We start from the raw sequence: 20207 nt of genomic DNA on the forward strand, positions 1-20207 counted from the left end.
TAAACTTTCTTTAAACAATTTATTGCAAAACTATGATACGTTACAAAATTTAAAGCATTTGAAATCTAAGAAGAATGGCATTTCTGTGGAAATATTAAATGACTATCTGTGGAAAATTATAGTACTGCCCTGCCTGTTTTAAATTATGGTATAAAGTTCACAGCTGTATATTCTTCAATTACCAGAAATCTGAGAAGTCTGCTATTTAGGCTCTTAAACAAACCTATGTTTATTTCACTTTTGAGATAGCGAGAATGTTAAGAAGTAATCATTTTATTAAAAACAATAACTAGAGTTTACTTATTTCTAAGTAAAAATATTTTCAAAATTAAATAGTTCTTGTTTCTGAGTCTCACATTTTAGTGGAGAAGATGAACACATAAACCACTGAAATCAGTGGTTTGCTTTGATCTTTGTTTTAAGGATTGTTAATTGAAATGGATTTACATCCTTTTTATCTGAAAGCAATGACAGCACTGATCAGGTATTTAGAGGAATTTTTTCCGACTATGTAATGGACGTCATTAGGAATCAGCCTGGAAACACTGTATTAAGTATAAATCAAATAGACTTTCAGACAGGAATTGCTTATTTGATGCTTTCTTAACCTAAAGTTTTCCTCCCAGTCAATTATAACTTACACAGTCTTATTTGTGTATGTCTTTTCAGCATCTATGAGGATTCCAATTTCACTAATCTACCTTTTTTCCTTTTGAAGATAGAGAAGATAGTAATAGAACTTGGCCATAGAAAGGAAACATAAAGTTGCAGAATTTCCTTTTCTTTTCCTAATGAAGATTTGGGAAGCTTTTCTTAACTCTATTTTTTTTTTTACATACTCCGTAGTGTTTATGTAAAACTTTCAGTAGCAACCTAATTTTCACAATTGAGCAGATACGATGGAATTTGATACCCCTTCGAATCCTATTAATGACAAAAACTACTGCTTACACTGCACATATTATGTGCTAGGTATTGTTCCGGTATTTTTGCATACATTAATTTATGTAATTTTCATTACCACTCTATGAAGTATAATGAGGTTAAGAACCTTGCCCAGTGTCTCATGGCTGCTCAGTGGCAGAGTGGTATAGCCACCCAGTCTATTAAGACTCTTGCTCTTAACCACAGCATGCACTGCCTCTCTGCACTGGAGGGCTGTGTTGAAAAGAGGACCATCAAGTCATTAGAATTCTGCTAGACCTTCTCACTTCTATTTTTCAGGAACAACAACAACAATAACAAAATAAAAAACAAAAAACAAACAAACAAACAAAAACCTCCATGCAACTCTAATCCTATGGATAGAGTTTGGTTTTCTAGAACTAATTCCATTGTTCAGCCCCAGTGACATGATGGCAGAAGAACCATCACTCATCCTTGCATGGCTATGAAATGTTTAATCCTGATTCTAATTTCCCTCCCTCTAGGTGACATTTAAAATGTCTGCTAACCAAATATGCTTGATATTTTGTTCTAAGTAGCAGTTTAAATACGCAGGCAAGGTTATAAAGTAATCCTCAAACGTTTTTCGTAACAGAGTCATTAAGGTTTCCTTAATTAGATGAAAAGTGACAAGTGTGAAATACATTACACATTTTGGTATTTAACAGCTATATTAACACATTGTATATCTCAATTACTTCAGAATATGGAATACTTATTTGTAATTAGAGCTTAATTTCTTATTCGTGTGTATCTATATTAAAGACGTGCAGGATAAGAAACACAGATTGAATTATGAAAATATGAACTGCAATACATTTGAAATCCTAGATGATTTTAAATATTAGAAAAACAAAGTGCATTTCTGAATCAGGAAAAAAGAACTAAGTCAATTTCCTGTCCCCACACTCAGAGACTAACTAGTAGATCAGTATTCCATGGCACAATTTCTGAATTTGATTTCCAACCTTAAAAAAAAGAAGGGTTATGGTCTTTTACCCACCCTACCAAACCCTAGCTATATTGCCAGATGTTTGCTAAACTTCTTTAAGAAATTAGCATATTTTATACTTTTGATATTTTTACCTGCTATAAGTCATAGAGGCAATAAAGAAATGAAACTGATGAAGGATAATGTTTAGAGGTTTGGGCTCCATTGTCTCCAGCTGTGGTGGTAGAAAAGTCACTTGGCCTAGTTGAGGCTTAATTTTCTCATCCGTAAAATGAGGGTAAAAATACTTCCTTTTCTAACTACTTCACAGGATTATCAGGAACAGTACATGAAATAATGTTTCTGAATGGGGCTTGTAAATTTTCAAGTGCTAGACAGAATTAGTCATAACTACTCTATGGGTTTTCTAGGAGGAGTTGCAGGTCAGAACCAGTTGGGGAGGCTGTGCATTGCACAAAAGTATCATATCACATCACATAGATTTCTATATGAATGCTAGTAATTCTCCAGCAAAAGGTGATAGAGAATCTTGTTCTAATAACTTCTGCATGTTATGACAATTTTCCAGTAGGAAGGAGTTCTTTTTCTAATTCTTACAAAGACCCTTTGTGTTGTGATAGAGGAAGCATTGTCCTGGCTTCTTGTCTCTTCCTTTCTGCAGTTCAATATTCATGCTGCAGTCTGATAATTATTCCTAAAATGCAAGCTTGATAATGTTATTTTTCTGCCAAAATCCCAACCAAGACTCCTCAATTGCCTCCAGAATAAAGTGTAAATTTCGAAATTTGACAAAGCTCTTGGCCCCTTGTCATTACCCTCGTCTCCTCTCTCTCTGCTCTTAGCCAGCTCCAGCTTTACTCCAGTGTGGGGAGAGACCCACAGTCCCTTAAACAGCATGCATTTTCTCACCTCTGAGTCTGAGGAATTACCTTCTGCCTGGCACATCCTTCTACTTCTCCATCGCTCTAGGTGGCTTAAATGCCACCTAAGATTTCACCTCCTCCAAGAAGCCACCCCTAATCTAACCTTTAAACTCAACCCTGTAAGAATCTTTGTCCCTTTGTTCTCTTATAGTGACCCGTTAAGCCATTTGACTCCCTCAAGTAGATAATGAGCAACTGAAGGACAGAGAGTGTGTACAACTTGCCTTTGTGCCTGGCACAAGCTAGACCCCGCATACATTTGCTTAATGAAACAGAGCCTAGCTTTTAGTGGTCGATCTTCTGCTTATTTGCTTTGTGATTTTGAGCAAACCTTTTAATCTCTAATTTTCCTGCTAGTAAAATGGAAGTGTGAATTAGTCAATCCATAAAGGATTTTGGTGGTTCTACATTTCTATAAATCTGAAATACAGCTTATCTTAAACTCAAATAAACAATTTAGTAAATGCTGTTATTATCCAGATAATAACTTGATATATTTGAACATACCATAGATTCCTAATAGTGCTATAAATGTGAAAATTATAAATAGCAACAACTAAAACATGGACCTGGTTTAATCTCTGCAAAGAAATATTTTGTTCTTTTCAATCTGAATGAGAACATGTAAAAAAGTTTTATATTCTAAGAATATTTTTAATTAAAATATTTGAACCAACTTTTGAATCCTGTCTAATCTCAGCTGTTACTGTATTCAGTATGTTTATTAAATTGGAGTGCAAAACCCAATGGAAGGGCACTCACATCTTCATCTCTTATTGCTGAGTTTAAAAAGCAACAGCCCAAATACCATAGCAATTGCTTATTATTGTACAATTGCCCTCAGTATCCGAGGGAAATTGGTTCCAAAATACACACACTCATCCTCTCCCCCACTACCCCATAAATTTCAAAATCTTTCAATGCTCAAGTCCCTGAATTAAAATGGCAGTGTTTGCATATAACCTAGTCACATCTCCCTGTATACTTTAAATCATCTCAAATATCATAACAAATATTTACATAGCATTTGTGTTACATTAGGTGTTATAAGTAATGCATAGGTATTTCATACAATGCAAATGCTATGTAAATATTTGTTACACTATTTTGGTTTTAAAATTTGTATTATGTTTTTTGTTATATTGTTATTTTTTATTGTTTTTCCCCCAGATATTTTCCATTTGCCTTAGTCGAATCTGCCCTGTGGCTATGAGGGCCTATTTAATGGCAGGTTGTATTTATATGCATCTACTATTATAACCTAACATGCAATTCAGGTTTACCTTTGCCTGGACATGTTGCAGATAGAGTTGTCCATTGTAGGAAATAAGGTCACAAAAGCACAATGAGATCTACCAGAATTAAAATCAAAGATATTAGAGAAATTCTAATATCTCAAATCATTACAGAAGTAATGAGAGTTCAAAATTAATTAATTAATTAAATAAAAACAGTTCAAAAGTGTATATTTACAGTCAGCAATATTTTCATTCCCCCCAAAATTGTGATTCTCTCTTAACTACTGTAGGCATTTTACTTGATTATAATTGAAATGAAGTCAAATACAAATCAAATATATGGGGCTATTCTTAACCTTTTACTGAGACCATGGTAACAACTTGAATGCTAGCTTCAATTGCCAACCAGGTCTACCCACTTCCCCTATCATGAGCTCTTTCATTAAGTCATATCTGACCTTGTCTGTTGGATATAACAGAAGAGAGAAGAGAACTGAGAAGAGAGCTGACTGTATAGGCTTATTGAAGGTTTATGATTTCCTTATTTAGGTTTTGTTCTCTGTAAGAAAGTGTCTTATAAGTCATTATACACCAGAACATACATGTAGGAGAACATGTAGACTTAGAAATATGTTAGACATTTTTTTCTCAGAAAATTCAAAACCTTTTATTTTTGCTGCTGAAATGGAAAAGGAGAAGAAATGTTTTGGTGGCTGAAACTCAAATACACACGAAGTAAGTGTGTGTGCATGTATGTTTATTTCCTTAAGAGTTAATATCCCTAATTGAGAAGGTTTTCAACAAATGATCGTGGTAATGGCAATGAAAAGGCTTGGCAAGTGAAAATCAGTTATTTTACAGTGGTTTAACATTTTCCAAATACCAAATCTAATAGGTGTTTGACATTGTACATAATTCACTGGATCTTTATTTCATTTTTACAACAAATTTATGGATTAAGCTTCAGGGTAAATTACTTCAACACACAATCAAACTATTCAGGGAATGTGGAATGAAAGCTGTACAATTATCTCATGGATTTCAAAGTCAATACGCAGAAGTCAAGTGCCAGCTCCTCCTGGGCTTAATCTTAATCATCCTGAGGATTTTGTGCTGTGGGCAGAGCAGTGTATCATTAAGATGTGGGTGGAAGTGGCAATAAAAGAAAGGGCTATTGGAATTTGGAGATGGTGGTAGGAAGGAAAGAAGCGGGTCACAGAGAGCAGTTGTAAAAGATGCTAAAGCCCATGTGCCCTCCATTTTAACAGACTGACCAATAATATCATGTATCTAATGTTGATCAATGTTTTTTAGCATGTTCCCTTGGATGCATATAGGACATGAACGCTTCTACGACCCCCATTAATTTTGATACATCATACTGAGTGTGATTCCCAGAGGAATCCATTATTTTCTGTGTATTCTCAAAATAAAATATTTTGTTGAGGTTTTCTTTCTGTAGATTATATGACAATAATAATACAGGAAGTTTTTTTCCCAAAATAAAAAATTAGAGTATAACATTGAATGTGGGTTTTTAAAGTATACATGTGCACTTTCCACACTCAAGAGATTAAAATACACCCCCATGGATGATATGGCCCCAGATTGAGAATCATAGATTTGCTGGGTGTTTAAGAAGCAAAATGTACCATAGAGAATGACATTGAAAAAGGAAATACAACTGAGCTACATTAGATTTAGAACTATTAATAATACCCTTGAATCATTAAGAAGTTCTTCTCATGTGAAACGAATACAAATCCACTGGCTGCACCAGGAGCCATATGCAGTTTTAAAGTGAGTGCTGGACTAAAGGCATCAATTCTTTTGTATGTGACAGCAACAGTCATAAATGTATCTACTTTAGTGCGAGAAAGGAATGTACTTTATTACCTTGCCACCCCTTATAGAGTCATACAAGCAGGCACCTGCCATAGATTTCAGTTGAGTAAGTCAGTGACTTTTAAAGACCTGCCAGTGAACTGGTGCCAGACTGGCTAGAGAAGAATCACCCAAGTTACTTGTTATATACAAATTCACCTGAGTGTCTCCCCAATATTCCTGAATTACAATCTTTGCAGTTGGAGTCCAAGAATTATTATCTTAAACAGCTTTGTTGGTAACTCATGTGACCAGCTTTAGGAACCACTGTACTGACTTATATTTCATGTCAGTAGTTATACAATAAGCTCTCTCCTCTTACTTACAAGAGAGTGTTTGTAAGTAACACTGTCTTCTGAAAAAAATAACTAAAAAGTCTGATAATGGCAATTTTCTGAAGAAAGTAAGCATTGATAGGCAACAAAGTGCAGTATCAGAATTTGGACATTCCATGATTGTCTACACCCTGCAGATTAAGACCACCAACACTTTAAGAGGCTACTTTTTATCACTGGAATCTTAACTTCTCTCTTGGCTGGATTATGAAACTGGAATCTTCCTGAAGTAGAGGTGCATTAGTAGACTTTTACTCATTTTCTGGAATGAAACTGTGAAGTCTATATCTATTCACATCAGAAAAAAAATGCTCTAAGTCAATATGTCTTAATACTTGAAAATAGGACAAACTTTTCTACTGCACAACATAAAACATTTTAAAGAAATTATATGACTTACAGTAGCTTATATATTGTTAAATGTTTAACCAAACACCCATGTTTTTAGTAATAAAGTACAAATAAATTGCAGTGAATATTAAAAGTGTGAATTTAGAGGTGCAACTTTTACTCAATTTCTTACTCTTAATGGGATTTGGAAAGGAGCTGCTATTTCAGAGTGTTAATCTATATCAGGAAAACTCTGCTAAATTTGAAGTTTTATAAATGTACATGAAAATGATTGAGAAAAACAAATTTTAGTAAGGATTACTTTTTCTTCATTTAACGAGAATATGAGCTTTACCAGACAGATCATTCATTTATCAACAAACTGAACAAATCTATATTGAGCATCTGCCAACCATTCTGATTAGCCAGAGCACACAACAAGGGTAGTTCACAATTAATCAATTTTTCCTTCCCATTAAGCAATTATTTATAAACCTCAAATTCAATTAAAAGACATATTTATTCATTCATTCATTCAAGTATTTTTCTTTATTATCTTGCATAGCCCTATGCTATGCTCTATCAAGGACTTCAAAAATTATGTACAGGGCTTCTGTTCTAATAGCTTCTAATCATGATAATTTGTAAAATTGAATGTGTTTCTCAAAGAGTAGATAATAAGTGTTTTACTTTTAGCATCCTTGATTTGCTACAAAAAAAAGACAAGGATCGTTGTGAAGGGAGCCAAAGAAATATAGGTAAAAATTCTTTCCCGATGAGATTCTAGGTGGTTTGATAAAATGTGTTGTTGCCTTTAAGCCAGCAGTGGAGAAGTTTGAAAAATGTAACGTTCATTTGCCCGTTAGATAAAATACCATGGCCATTCATTATAAAACCCTCTTCTATGCCTTTAATATTCATTTTGCCATATTTACTTGTCAAAAATCCAAACCAGCAGAAATCCAACCATTTCCAGCTCCAAGCCTGAACAGTGAAGTGCAGCTGAATGTGGATAGAGAAAAACCAACAGATGAACTGATAATTTTCCCTTTAAATTTACCTGTGTGCTTCCCAACAATCGTACTATTTTCCCCCATATCTCCTAATGTTTGAAAACAGTATGAAAGATATCTCATATTTTCCTCTTCTCATAGGCTCCTAACACTTTCTTTATTTCCCTTTCAAGTCAAATATTGGTGATGTTTATTTTTCGAAAAATTTGATATTAACTATTTCTGCCTAACAAAGATCCCCAAGCTTAAAATAATGTAAAACAAATGAACTATGGAGCCAAGATGGCTGAATAGGAACAGCTCCAGTCTACAGCTCCCAGCGTGAGCGACCCAAAAGGCAGGTGATTTCTGCATTTCCAAATGAGGTACCGGGTTCATCTCACTGGGGAGTGTCGGACAGTGGGTGCAGCACACCATGCATGAGCCGAAGCGGGGCAAGGCATCGCCTCACCCAGGAAGTGCAAGGGGTCAGGGAATTCCCTTTCCTAATCAAAGAAAGGGGTGACAGATGGCACCTGGAAAATCGGGTCACTCCCACCCTAATACTGCGCTTTTCCAAAGGGCTTAACAAACGGTACACCAGGAGATTATATCCCGCACATGGCTCAGAGGGTCCTACGCACACGGAGCCTCGCTCACTGGTAGCATAGCAGTCTGAGATCAAACTGCAAGGCGGCAGCGAGGCTCAGGGAGGGGTGCCCACTATTGCTCAGTCTTGAGTAGGTAAACAAAACAGCCAGGAAGCTCTAACTGGGTGGAGACCACCACAGCTCAAAAAGGCCTGCCTGCCTCTGTAGGCTCCACCTCTGGGGGCAGGGCACAGACAAACAAAAGACAGCAATAACCTCTCAGACTTAAATGTCCCTGTCTGACAGCTTTGAAGAGAGTAGTGGTTCTCCCAGCACACAGCTTGAGATCTGAGAACAGGCAGACTGCCTCCTAAAGTGAGTCCCTGCTCCCAAGTAGCCTAACTTGGAGGCACCCCCAAGTAGGGGCAGACTGACACCTCACACAGCTGGGTACTCCTCTGAGACAAAACTTCCAGAGGATCAGGCAGCAGCATTTGTGGTTCACCAATATCTGCTGTTCTGCAGCCACCGCTGCTGATACCCAGGCAAACAGGGTCTGGAGTGGACCTCCAGTAAACTCCAACAGACCTGCAGCTGAGGGTCCTGACTGTTAGAAGGAAAACTAACAAACAGAAAGGGCATCCACACCAAAAACCCATCTGTACATCACCATCATCAAAGACCAAAGGTAGATAAAACCACAAAGATGGGGAAAAAACAGAGCAGAAAAACCGGAAACTCTAAAAATTAGAGTGCCTCTCCTCCTCCAAAGGAACGCAGCTCCTCACCAGCAATGGAACAAAGCTGGACAAAGAATGACTTTGACGAGTTGAGAGAGAAAGGCTTGAGAAGATCAAACTACTCCAAGCTAAAGGAGGAAGTTCAAACCAATGGCAAACAAGTTAAAAACTTTGAAACAAAATTAGACGAATGGGTAACTAGAATAACCAATGCAGAGAAGTCCTTAAAGGACCTGATGGAGCTGAAAACCATGGCACGAGAACTACATGATGAATGCACAAGCCTCAGTAATTGATGCGATCAACTGGAAGAAAGGGTATCAGTGATGGAAGACGAAATGAATGAAATGAAGTGTGAAGAGAACTTTAGAGAAAAAAGAATAAAAAGAAATGAACAAAGCCTCTAAGAAATATGGGACTATGTGAAAAGACCAAATCTATGTCTTATCAGTGTACCTGAAAGTGATGGGGAGAATGGAACCAAGTTGGAAAACACTCTGCAGGATATTATCCAGGAGAACTTCCCCAATCTAGCAAGGCAGGCCAACATTCAAATTCAGGAAATAGAGAGAACACCACAAAGATACTCCTTGAGAAGAGCAACTCCAAGACACATAATTATCAGATTCACCAAAGTTGAAATGAAGGAAAAAATGTTAAGGGCAGCCAGAGAGAAAGGTTGCGTTACCCACAAAGGGAAGCCCATCAGACTAACAGAGGATCTCTCAGCAGAAACTCTACAAGCCAGAAGAGAGTGGGGGCCAATATTCAACATTCTTAAAGAAAAGAATTTTCAACCCAGAATTTCATATCCAGCCAAACTAAGCTTCATAAGTGAAGGAGAAATAAAATACTTTACAGACAAGCAAATGCTGAGAGATTTTGTCACCACCCAGGCCTGCCCTAAAAGAGCTCCTGAAGGAAGCACGAAACATGGAAAGGAACAACCGGTACCAGCCACTGCAAAAACATGCCAAATTGTAAAGACCATCAAGGCTAGGAAGAAACTGCATCAACTAACGAGCAAAATAACCAGCTAACATCATGACAGGATCAAATTCACACATAACAATACTAACCTTAAATGTAAATGGGCTAAATGCTCCAATTAAAAGGCACAGACTGTCAAATTGGATAAAGAGTCAACACCCATCAGTGTGCTGTATTCAGGAAACCCATCTCACATGCAGAGACACACATAGGCTCAAAATAAAGGGATGGAGGAAGATCTACCAAGCAAATGGAAAACAAAAAAAGGCAGGGGTTGCAATCCTAGTCTCAGATAAAACAGACTTTAAACCAGCAAAGATCAAAAGAGACAAAGAAGGGCATTACATAGTCGTAAAGGGATCAATTCAACAAGAAGAACTAACTACCCTAAACATATATGCACCCAATACTGGAGCACCCAGAGTCATAAAGCAAGTCCTGAGTGACCTACAAAGAGACTTAGACAACCACACAATAATAATGGGAGACTTTAACACCCCACTGTCAACATTAGACAGATCAACGAGACAGAAAGTTAACAAGGATATCCAGGAATTGAACTCAACTCTGCACCAAGCAGACCTAATAGACATCTACAGAACTCTCCACCCCAAATCAACAGAATATACATTCTTTTCAGCACCACACCACACCTATTCCAAAATTGACCACATAGTTGGAAGTAAAGCACTCCTCAGCAAATGTAAAAGAACAGAAATTATAACAAACTGTCTCTCAGACCACAGTGCAATCAGACTAGAACTCAGGATTAAGAAACTCAATCAAAACCACTCAACTACATGGAAACTGAACAACCTGCTCCTGAATGACTACTGGGTACATAACGAAATGAAGGCAGAAGTAAAGATGTTCTTTGAAACCAACGAGAACAAAGACACAACATACCAGAATCTCTGGGACACATTCAAAGCAGTGTGTAGAGGGAAATTTATAGCACTAAATGCCCACAAGAGAAAGCAGGAAACATCTAAAATTGACACCCTAACATCACAATTAAAAGAACTAGAGAAGTAAGAGCAAACACATTCAAAAGCTAGCAGAAGGCAAGAAATAACTAAGATCAGAGCAGAACTGAAGGAGAGAGACACAAAAAACCCTTCAAAAAATCAACGAATCCAGGAGCTGGTTTTTTGTAAAGATCAACAAAATTGATAGACTGCTAGCAAGACTAATAAAGAAGAAAAGAGAGAAGAATCAAATAGATGCAATAAAAAATGACAAAGGGGATATCACCACCAATCCCACAGAAATACAATCTACCATCAGAGAATGCTGTAAACATCTCTATGCAAATAAACTAGAAAATCTAGAAGAAATGGAGAAATTCCTTGACATATACAGCCTCCCAACACTAAACCAGGAAGAAGTTGACTCTCTGATAGACCAATAACAGGCTCCGAAATTGAGGCAATAATTAACAGCTTACCAACCAAAAAAAGTCCACGACCAGATGGATTCATAGCCGAATTCTACCAGAGGTACAAGGAGGAGCTGGTACCATTCCTTCTGAAACTATTCCAATCAATAGAAAAAGAGGGAATCCTCCCTACCTCATTTTATGAGGCCATCATCATCCTGATATCAAAGCCTGGCAGAGACACAACCAAAAAAGAGAATTTTAGACCAATATCCTTGAGGAACATAGATGCGAAAATCCTCAATAAAGTACATACTGAATCCAGCAACACATCAAAAAGCTTATCCACCATGATCAAGTAGGCTTCATCCCTGGGATGCAAAGCTGGTTCAACATACGCAAATCAAAAAACGTAATCCAGCATATAAACAGAAGCAAAGACAAAAACCACATGACTATCTCAATAGATGCAGAAAAGGCCTTTGACAAAATTCAACAACCTTTGATGCTAAAAACTCTCAATAAATTAGGTATTAATGGGACGTATCTCAAAATAATAAGAGCTATCTATGACAAACCCACAGCCAATATCATACTGAATGGACAAAAACTGGAAGCATTCCCTTTGAAAACTGGCACAAGACAGGGATGCCCTCTCTCACCACTCCTATTCAACATAGTCTTGGAAGTTCTGGCCAGGGCAATTAGCCAGGAGAAGGAAATAAAGGGCATTCAATTAGGAAAAGAGGAAGTCAAATTGTCCCTGTTTGCAGATGATATGATTGTATATATAGAAAACCCCATTGTCTCAGCCCAAAATCTCCTTAAGCTGATAAGCAAATTCAGCAAAGTCTGAGGATACAAAATCAATGTGCAAAAAGCACCAGCATTCTTATACACCAATAACAGACAAACAGAGAGCCAAATCATGAGTGAACTCCCATTCACAATTGCTTCAAAGAGAATAAAATACCTAGGAATCCAACTTACAAGTGGTGTGAAGGACCTCTTCAAGGAGAACTACAAACCACTGCTCAATGAAATAAAAGAGGACACAAACAAATGGAAGAACATTCCATGCTCATGGGTAGGAAGAATCAATATGGTGAAAATGGCCATACTGCCCAACGTAATTTATAGCTTCAATGCCATCACCATCAAGCTACCAATGACTTTCTTTATAGAATTGGAAAAAACTACTTTAAAGTTCATATGGAACCAAAAAAGAGCCCGCATCGCCAAGTCAATCCTAAGCCAAAAGAACAAAGCTGGAAGCATCATGCTACCTGACTTCAAACTATACTACAAGGCTACAGTAACCAAAACAGCATGGTACTGGTACCAAAACAGAGATATAGATCAATGGAACACAACAGAGCCCTCAGATGTAATACCACACATCTACAACCATCTGATCTTTGACAAACCTGACAAAAACAAGAAATGGGGAAAGGATTCCCTATTTAAGAAATTGTGCTGGGAAAACTGGCTAGCCATATGTGGAAAGCTGAAACTGGATCCCTTCCTTACACCTTATACAAAAATTAATTCAAGATGGATTAAAGACTTACATGTTACACCTAAAACCATAAAAACCCTAGAAGAAAACCTAGGCAGTACCATTCAGGACATAGGCATGGGCAAGGACTTCATGTCTAAAACACCAAAAGCAATGGCAACAAAAGACAAAATTGACAAATGGGATCTAATTAAACTAAAGAGCTTCTGCACAGCAAAAGAAACTACCATCAGAGTGAACAGGCAACCTACAAAATGGGAGAAAATTTTTGCAACCTACTCATCTGACAAAGCGCTAATATCCAGAATCTACAATGAACTCAAACAAATTTACAAGAAAAAACAAACAACCCCATCAACAAGTGGGCGAAGGATATGAACAGACACTTCTCAAAAGAAGACATTTATGCAGCCAAAAAACACATGAAAAAATGCTCATCATCACTGGCCCTCAGAGAAATGCAAATCAAAACCACAATGAGATACCATCTCACACCAGTTAGTATGGCAATCATTAAAAAGTCAGGAAACAACAGGTGCTGGAGAGGATGTGGAGAAATAGGAACACTTTTACACTGTTGGTGGGACTGTAAACTAGTTCAACCATTGTGGATGTCAGTGTGGTGATTCCTCAGGGATCTACAACTAGAAATACCATTTGACTCAGCCATCCCATTACTGGGTATATACCCAAAGGACTGCTGCTATATACTGGGTATATACCCAAATCATGCTGCTATAAAGACACATGCACACATATGTTTATTGCAGCACTATACACAATAGCAAAGACTTGGAACCAACCCAAATGTCCAACAATGTTAGACTGGATTAAGAAAATGTGGCACATATACACCATGGAATACTATGCAGCCATAAAAAATGATGAGTTCATGTCCTTTGTAGGCACATGGATGAAGCTGGAAACCATCATTCTCCGCAAACTATGGCAAGGACAAAAAACCAAACATCGCATGTTCTCACTCATAGGTGGGAATTGAACAATGAGAACACATGGACACAGGAAGGGGAACATCACACACCGGGGACTGTTGTGGGGTGGGGGGAGGGGGGAGGGATAGCACTAGGAGATATACCTAATGCTAAATGACGAGTTAATGGGTGCAGCACACCAACACGGCACATGTATACATATGTAGCAAACCTGCACGTTGTGCACATGTACCCTGAAACTTAAAATATAATAATAATAATAATAAATGAACTACAAAAATATTTATTATTTCTTGATGGGTCAGGAATTCAGGTTCAGTGAGGCATTTTGTTTTTCTGCACTGTGTGTAGGGTCACTCAGCCAGGAGCACTGCTGAGCTAGAATCTCCAAGAGGGCCTTTCATCCTTTATGGTTCTACATGTGGCCCCTATGCATTCAGTAGTCTACTTTTTCTAAGCATGGAAGCTGGGCTTTAAGAACGAGGAAGCAGAAGTTACCAATTCCTTAAGCCCGAGGGTTGAAATCCCAAAATGTCACTAGTGTATTCTATTAGTCAAAGCAACACACAAAGCCAGGATTCAAGAGAAGGAAATAGATTCAGCCTGTTGATATGAGAAACCATATACGAATATCGGGATAAGAGTAACTGTTGGTAGATGTAATTGAAAACAATCTATAACAGATAGTTAAATATTAGTATCATGCCTCTACTGCCACATATACCATCTTACCTGTATCTGTGCCCATATGTCCACCCTCCCTCATGTTACTACTGATGGATGGTCCCATACCTAACAAAGTTCAACACCTTCCACTTTTATATTAGAGTTCATTCAACTTTCACCTACTCGAGGTCATTGGTTCCTATTTTTTCTTCTTTTCCTTGCATTATGAATTTTTCCTCTCCACTATGTAACCCCATTTGGCAAACATATTTTAATTTCTCTCCACTTAAAAAACAACCAACCAAACAAAAATTTGTCTCCTGAATCCATATCTCCCTCCAGACACTTTCATTTCTTTGTTACCATTGATTGCAAAACTTCTCAAAATTATTTATGTGTACTATCTTCAATTCCTTTAATCCATCCTTTTTTGATCCCACTCCAATCAAGTTCTTGCTAAAATCCTTTCACTAAAACAGCCCTTCACTCTGTCACCATGTCCTCCAATCCTCAATCCAAAATACAATTCTCTGTTGTCATCTTTCTTGATCTATCAGGAGCATTTGGCTCAACTGATCTCTCCCTCCAGCTTGAAACACTTTTGTCCCTCTCTTGGCTTCCAGGACAATGCACTCCTGATTTTCCTCTTTTCACTGGCTGCTCCTTTTTAGTCTCCTTTGTTGATTTCTCCCCATTTCCTCAGTCTTTACTCACATCTTGCAACTTTAAATACCATCTATATTCTGAAAACTTGAACACTTATACACTTATATCTTCAACCCAGACCTCTTTCCCAAACTCTAGACTAAATCAAATGCCACCCACTCCCCCTACTCCACCCAGCCTGACATCTCTACTTGGATATCTAATCAGAATCTCAAGCAAACATGTCCAAAAGTGAACTGCTAATCTTGTCCCCAAATGATCCTCCCACAGACTTCCCATCTCAGTAAATGACATTTTTCCAGTTGCTCTAGCCAAAAATTTAGAATAATCTTAGGCTCTCTCTTTCTCTCAAAATCCTCATTGAATTTCTTCTCAAATCCCATTTACTCTTTATTTGAAATGCATTCATAATTTGAATACAACTTACTACCATCTTTCTTACCTGCATTACTCTAAGTAGAATCTACTCTTGCTTCCTCATGGTCTATTCTCACTACGGTAGAGAGAGGATTTTTTTTTTTTTTTTTTTTTTGAGACGGAGTCTTGCTCTGTCGCCCAGGCTGGAGTGCAGTGGCGCGATCTCTGCTCACTGCAAGCTCCGCCTCCCGGGTTCACGCCATTCTCCTGCCTCAGCCTCCTGAGTAGCTGGGACTACAGGTGCCTGCCACCACGCCCGGCTAATTTTTTGTATTTTTTTTTTTTTTTTTAGCAGAGATGGGGTTTCACCGTGTTAGCCAGGATGGTCTCAATCTCCTGACCTCGTGATCTGCCCACCTCGGCCTCCCAAAGTGCTGGGATTACAGGCATGAACCACTGCGTCTGGCCCAGGGACTTTTTTTTTTTAATGTTAAGCAAGATGATCTCACTCCTCTGTTTAAAACTCTTCAGCGATGACCTGTTTCACTCAGAATAGGAGTAATAACATACACATAGGCACTCTATAAATAGGTATGAAATAGTAAATTCCCATTTTCTTTTTTGCTTTAAAATATAGTTAATTCTATATGCCCATTGAAATGTATTTTATATTATGATGAGATGTGAGATTTAAACATATTTTTCTTATAAATTACTAATTATTTCTCTCAACAACAGCCTTGGGTGAAGCTAAACTGTGATGTTTCTTTTGTTCTGTCATAATACCGCTTAGTATTAGATTCTGTCTTTCCGTCTTACTGCGTCATGCTTTTAAAGTTATTTTTTAAAAAGAAAATCATTATGTTTTAACAAAGGATACAGCTAGTCATCCCATTTTCTTTTTATTCACAACTTTCTCATTCTTCCCAGTTGATTTTTGTATATGCATGCCAACTCACTCACATACTACATCCTGGTAACACCAATGATAAGAAGTAGAGTCTCTTTCATACTTTTATGTCTAGACTCTTTTCTAGGTACTATTTCTACTTAGATTTGCTACTAGAATTTTGGGATTTCTGGCATGATGTTTGAGACGTGATATATACAGGTAAAATGTTCCTTTCTTTAATGCTGAGGACTGAAGTGTCAGATTTTTTTTTTATTTTTTCAGATTTTTGAGTATCTGTATTAGGTTTAACGTCCCAAACCTAAAAATCCAGAATCCAAAATGCTCCAAAGAGTATTCATTTTGAGTACTATGTTGGTGATTAAAATTTTAGGATTTTGGAGCATTTCAGATTTTGTAGATTCAATCTGTATCTCCTTCCCTCTAATTGGCCACCAATTCTGTCTGCTTTCCTCTTGTTGAACCTTGTTTTATCACACTTTCTAATTCTATTTGATTTTCTGCCTTTGGTGTCTGTCCCTCCTGAGGTGAGTCTTCCCCCTATTTTAACAACATCTGCACACTCCTTACTCCATACTCCACAACTTAACAATGATACCAGCCTCTGAACATATTTTTTTAATGGGAGTAAATTTGGGCTTTTGAAATTTATTTTACAGTTTTTTCCTTCATTTTTTGCCTAAAATGTTTCATTGCAAGTTTGTCAGTGTTATCTTATAATTTGGGGAAAATTATTGACATCTTTTAAAATAAGAACATTTTATTTCTTGTCAAATTTTCTTATACTCTGTTGGTATTTTCTCTAAATTGGTAACATGTTTCTTATTAGAGGCAAACGTGGATGTTTGTAAATTAATTGCTATTGCGAATTAGAGTTATTTTTCATCGCATTTATAGGTGATATTTGCGATGATATGCTTTGTGTCTTGGAAACTTTTCTGGGAAAATTTATTTGGTATTTTGACATCTTTTATAATTCTTCATTATGAAAGAATTTTTAAACTAGTTTTCATAATGTAATATATGTCATAATTTTGTCTTTTGCTGTATTTATATGCTTTGTTTATTTTGGCTATTTAAGAACTTTTGTATAACAAAGACTTGTAGAACAAAGAATTTTATAAACTGATATAAATGCTTATTAAAATTTAAAATGTATTTTTAATACTGTGTTCTAAAATTGTATATGTTGTGTGTGTATGTTAATGATATGATTTGGTTGTGTCCCCATCCAAATATATTGAATTGTAATTCCCATAATCCCCACATGTCATGGGAAGGACCTGATGGGAGGTAATTGAACCATGGGAGTTGTTACCTTCATGCTGTTCTTGTGATAGTGAGTGAGTTCTCACAAGATCTGATGGTTTCGTAAGGGGCTTTTCCCCCTTTTGTTTGGCACTTCTCCTTCCTGCCTTGATATGAAGAAGGACATGTTTGCTTCCCCTTCTGCCATGATTGTAAGTTTCCTGAGACTTCCTCAGCCCTGCAGAACTGTGAGTCAATTAAACTTTTTTCCTTATAAATTACCCAATCTTGGGTATTTCTTCATAGCAGCATGAGAATATCTGCCTATCTAAAGCATAGGACATACATACACTAACCATGTTATTTCCTTACTTCCCCTAAACATCACAATGCATTCCTTGAACTAGAAATTAATGTATTCCTTGAAATATAAATTAATACATTCCTTGAATTAGAAAATGTAAAACATAATTAATGGGAACAGGACTTGGTATAATGACTATTTTTCACCATTAGTGTTTTATTTTCTTCTATCACTGTGTCAAGGCATACACTTGGAAATTGGACAAGTATACCTTTATTATAGATCACCTGGCTCCGTCCTTAGAATGAGAGAAGCTTCAAGAAGAAGGTTCGTTTGAGAAAGCCTGAAAGAGGTGGAACTAGCATGAATTTGTTCCTCTGAAACTGAGAAATGTATAATCTTATTGCACTCAAAATGAAAGCAATAAAGCTTGGTAGCAAAATAATAGCCAGACTCACAGGTTTAGACTTTATCTTTTAACCCAAGACTATTGGAGAAAGGTTAATGCTAATGAAGATAATCTCATAAGCAGAACACTCAGAATAGAGATGGGGAGACTTAGAGAGCAAGCCCACTAGGAATACACTGGATTTCCTCATTAAACTCTTAATATAATTCTATGAACATGGTATGCTAAGTACAGGAACAGGTTGAAAAAAGAATCAGTAAAGATGCTTGCCCAGGAAAGATCCCTGGCTGGGGTACACACACACATACACAAACACATACATGTATACAAATGTATCTTGGTAATTCTGCTTGTGCTGGGCTAGAGAAGTATTCCTTTAGCATTCGACATGTGCTGATGGAGCCAGATACCAAAAAACTTACAGAGTGGGAGGTTACAGCTCTGAGATGTAAGATTTGCCAAGGAAAATCCAAATACAGATCAAATATTTTTTTCTTAAGTAACACTTTTAATAGTCTATTTTTGTATTATAGGATTATAATATTTTTTGTATTATAAAATTTTAAGATATTAAAAAATAGCTATTAACCTGAAAGTAAGGTTGATTATAAAACACATTGCTTCCTCATAACCACTGATATTAAAATAATCAATTGACACACTGGCATTCATATTATATCAAGTTAAACATATGCACAGTCTACCCCCTTTCCTCAGTTCTGCCAATGTCACTAAGTTGGCTTTCTCCAAAGTCTACATAACGTCACAAACTGAGATTGAGACATTGGTCAGCCTTCCTTCAAATGAGACATTGGTCAGCCTTCCTTCAAGTACTTAGTGCAAAAATGTTTATTTTACATCTTTAAGTACAACTTTGATTTTGGGAAGACAAATGGAAAATTTTGGGGCGGGTTCCATGTAAAGAAAAATATTTTTAAAACACACTTCATTTTAAGATTTTTAAGGAAAGCTATCCAAAAATTATAGCATAATGATAAGCTAACACATTGTTTTGTCTAAATAAATCCATGTGCTGGAGCGCTGATTCTAGGATATCTTCCAAAGCTACAGACCTTTGGTGTTTCCCTTGGTGCACGCATGTGCATCTGCTGTGCCAGCGTGCTGTACTGCTTTGACTCAAATGTCCTCCATATCCAGGCATTAAGTCACTATACTGGACATGCACCACTGGAATGCTGTGGCCTACATAACGTGTATGTGGTTTACATTTTCAGTAACTGGGAAGCAATTTAATTGTCTGACTCAATTACAGTAAGTGAGAGCCAGACTGCCAACTCTTCATTCACCTCACTGAAAACGAATGCCTCAAAGTCAAGCCAAATTCTCGAAGGAGAAGCTGGGTCAGCAAAGCTGTTGCTGAGGCACGTGTGTTCCAGTCTGTATTTTGAGAAAGTTGTTGGTTTTCCTTGATCCTTTATTTCCAGCTCTGGATGTCCGAAGCTGGTCAAACTCTAGGATAAACAGTGCAATTGAGTTTGACTCATAGCTGAATGGGGATTCTATTTTGGGCAACTGCTACTTAGATTAAAGCCAAAAGAAATAGTACCCAGTAGGAGGAACCATAATGAAACTGGGTTTTGATTAAGATGCAAAGTGTACATTTTCCAAGCAGCATTGATATACTAGAATTCCACTGTGGTCTTAATCTCTGGTACAGAGGAGTAGCTTGGACTCTTGGGACTGGACTCTTGGGAATAGACTACTTCATGTCTTCTATGGTTAACTGCCTGAAGATTAGTTTGCCAAGTGACTCCATCTTTGACATGCCAAAACTGGCTTCTGACAAGAAGGTTGGGGTATGCCTCATCACAGAGCTGACATGTATCAAGAAACAGCCCAAGTGTCCATGAGAAACAA

The sequence above is a fragment of the Pan troglodytes genome, chromosome 5, assembly GCF_028858775.2.
Source record: "Pan troglodytes isolate AG18354 chromosome 5, NHGRI_mPanTro3-v2.0_pri, whole genome shotgun sequence".
Classification (NCBI taxonomy): Eukaryota; Metazoa; Chordata; class Mammalia; order Primates; family Hominidae; genus Pan; species Pan troglodytes.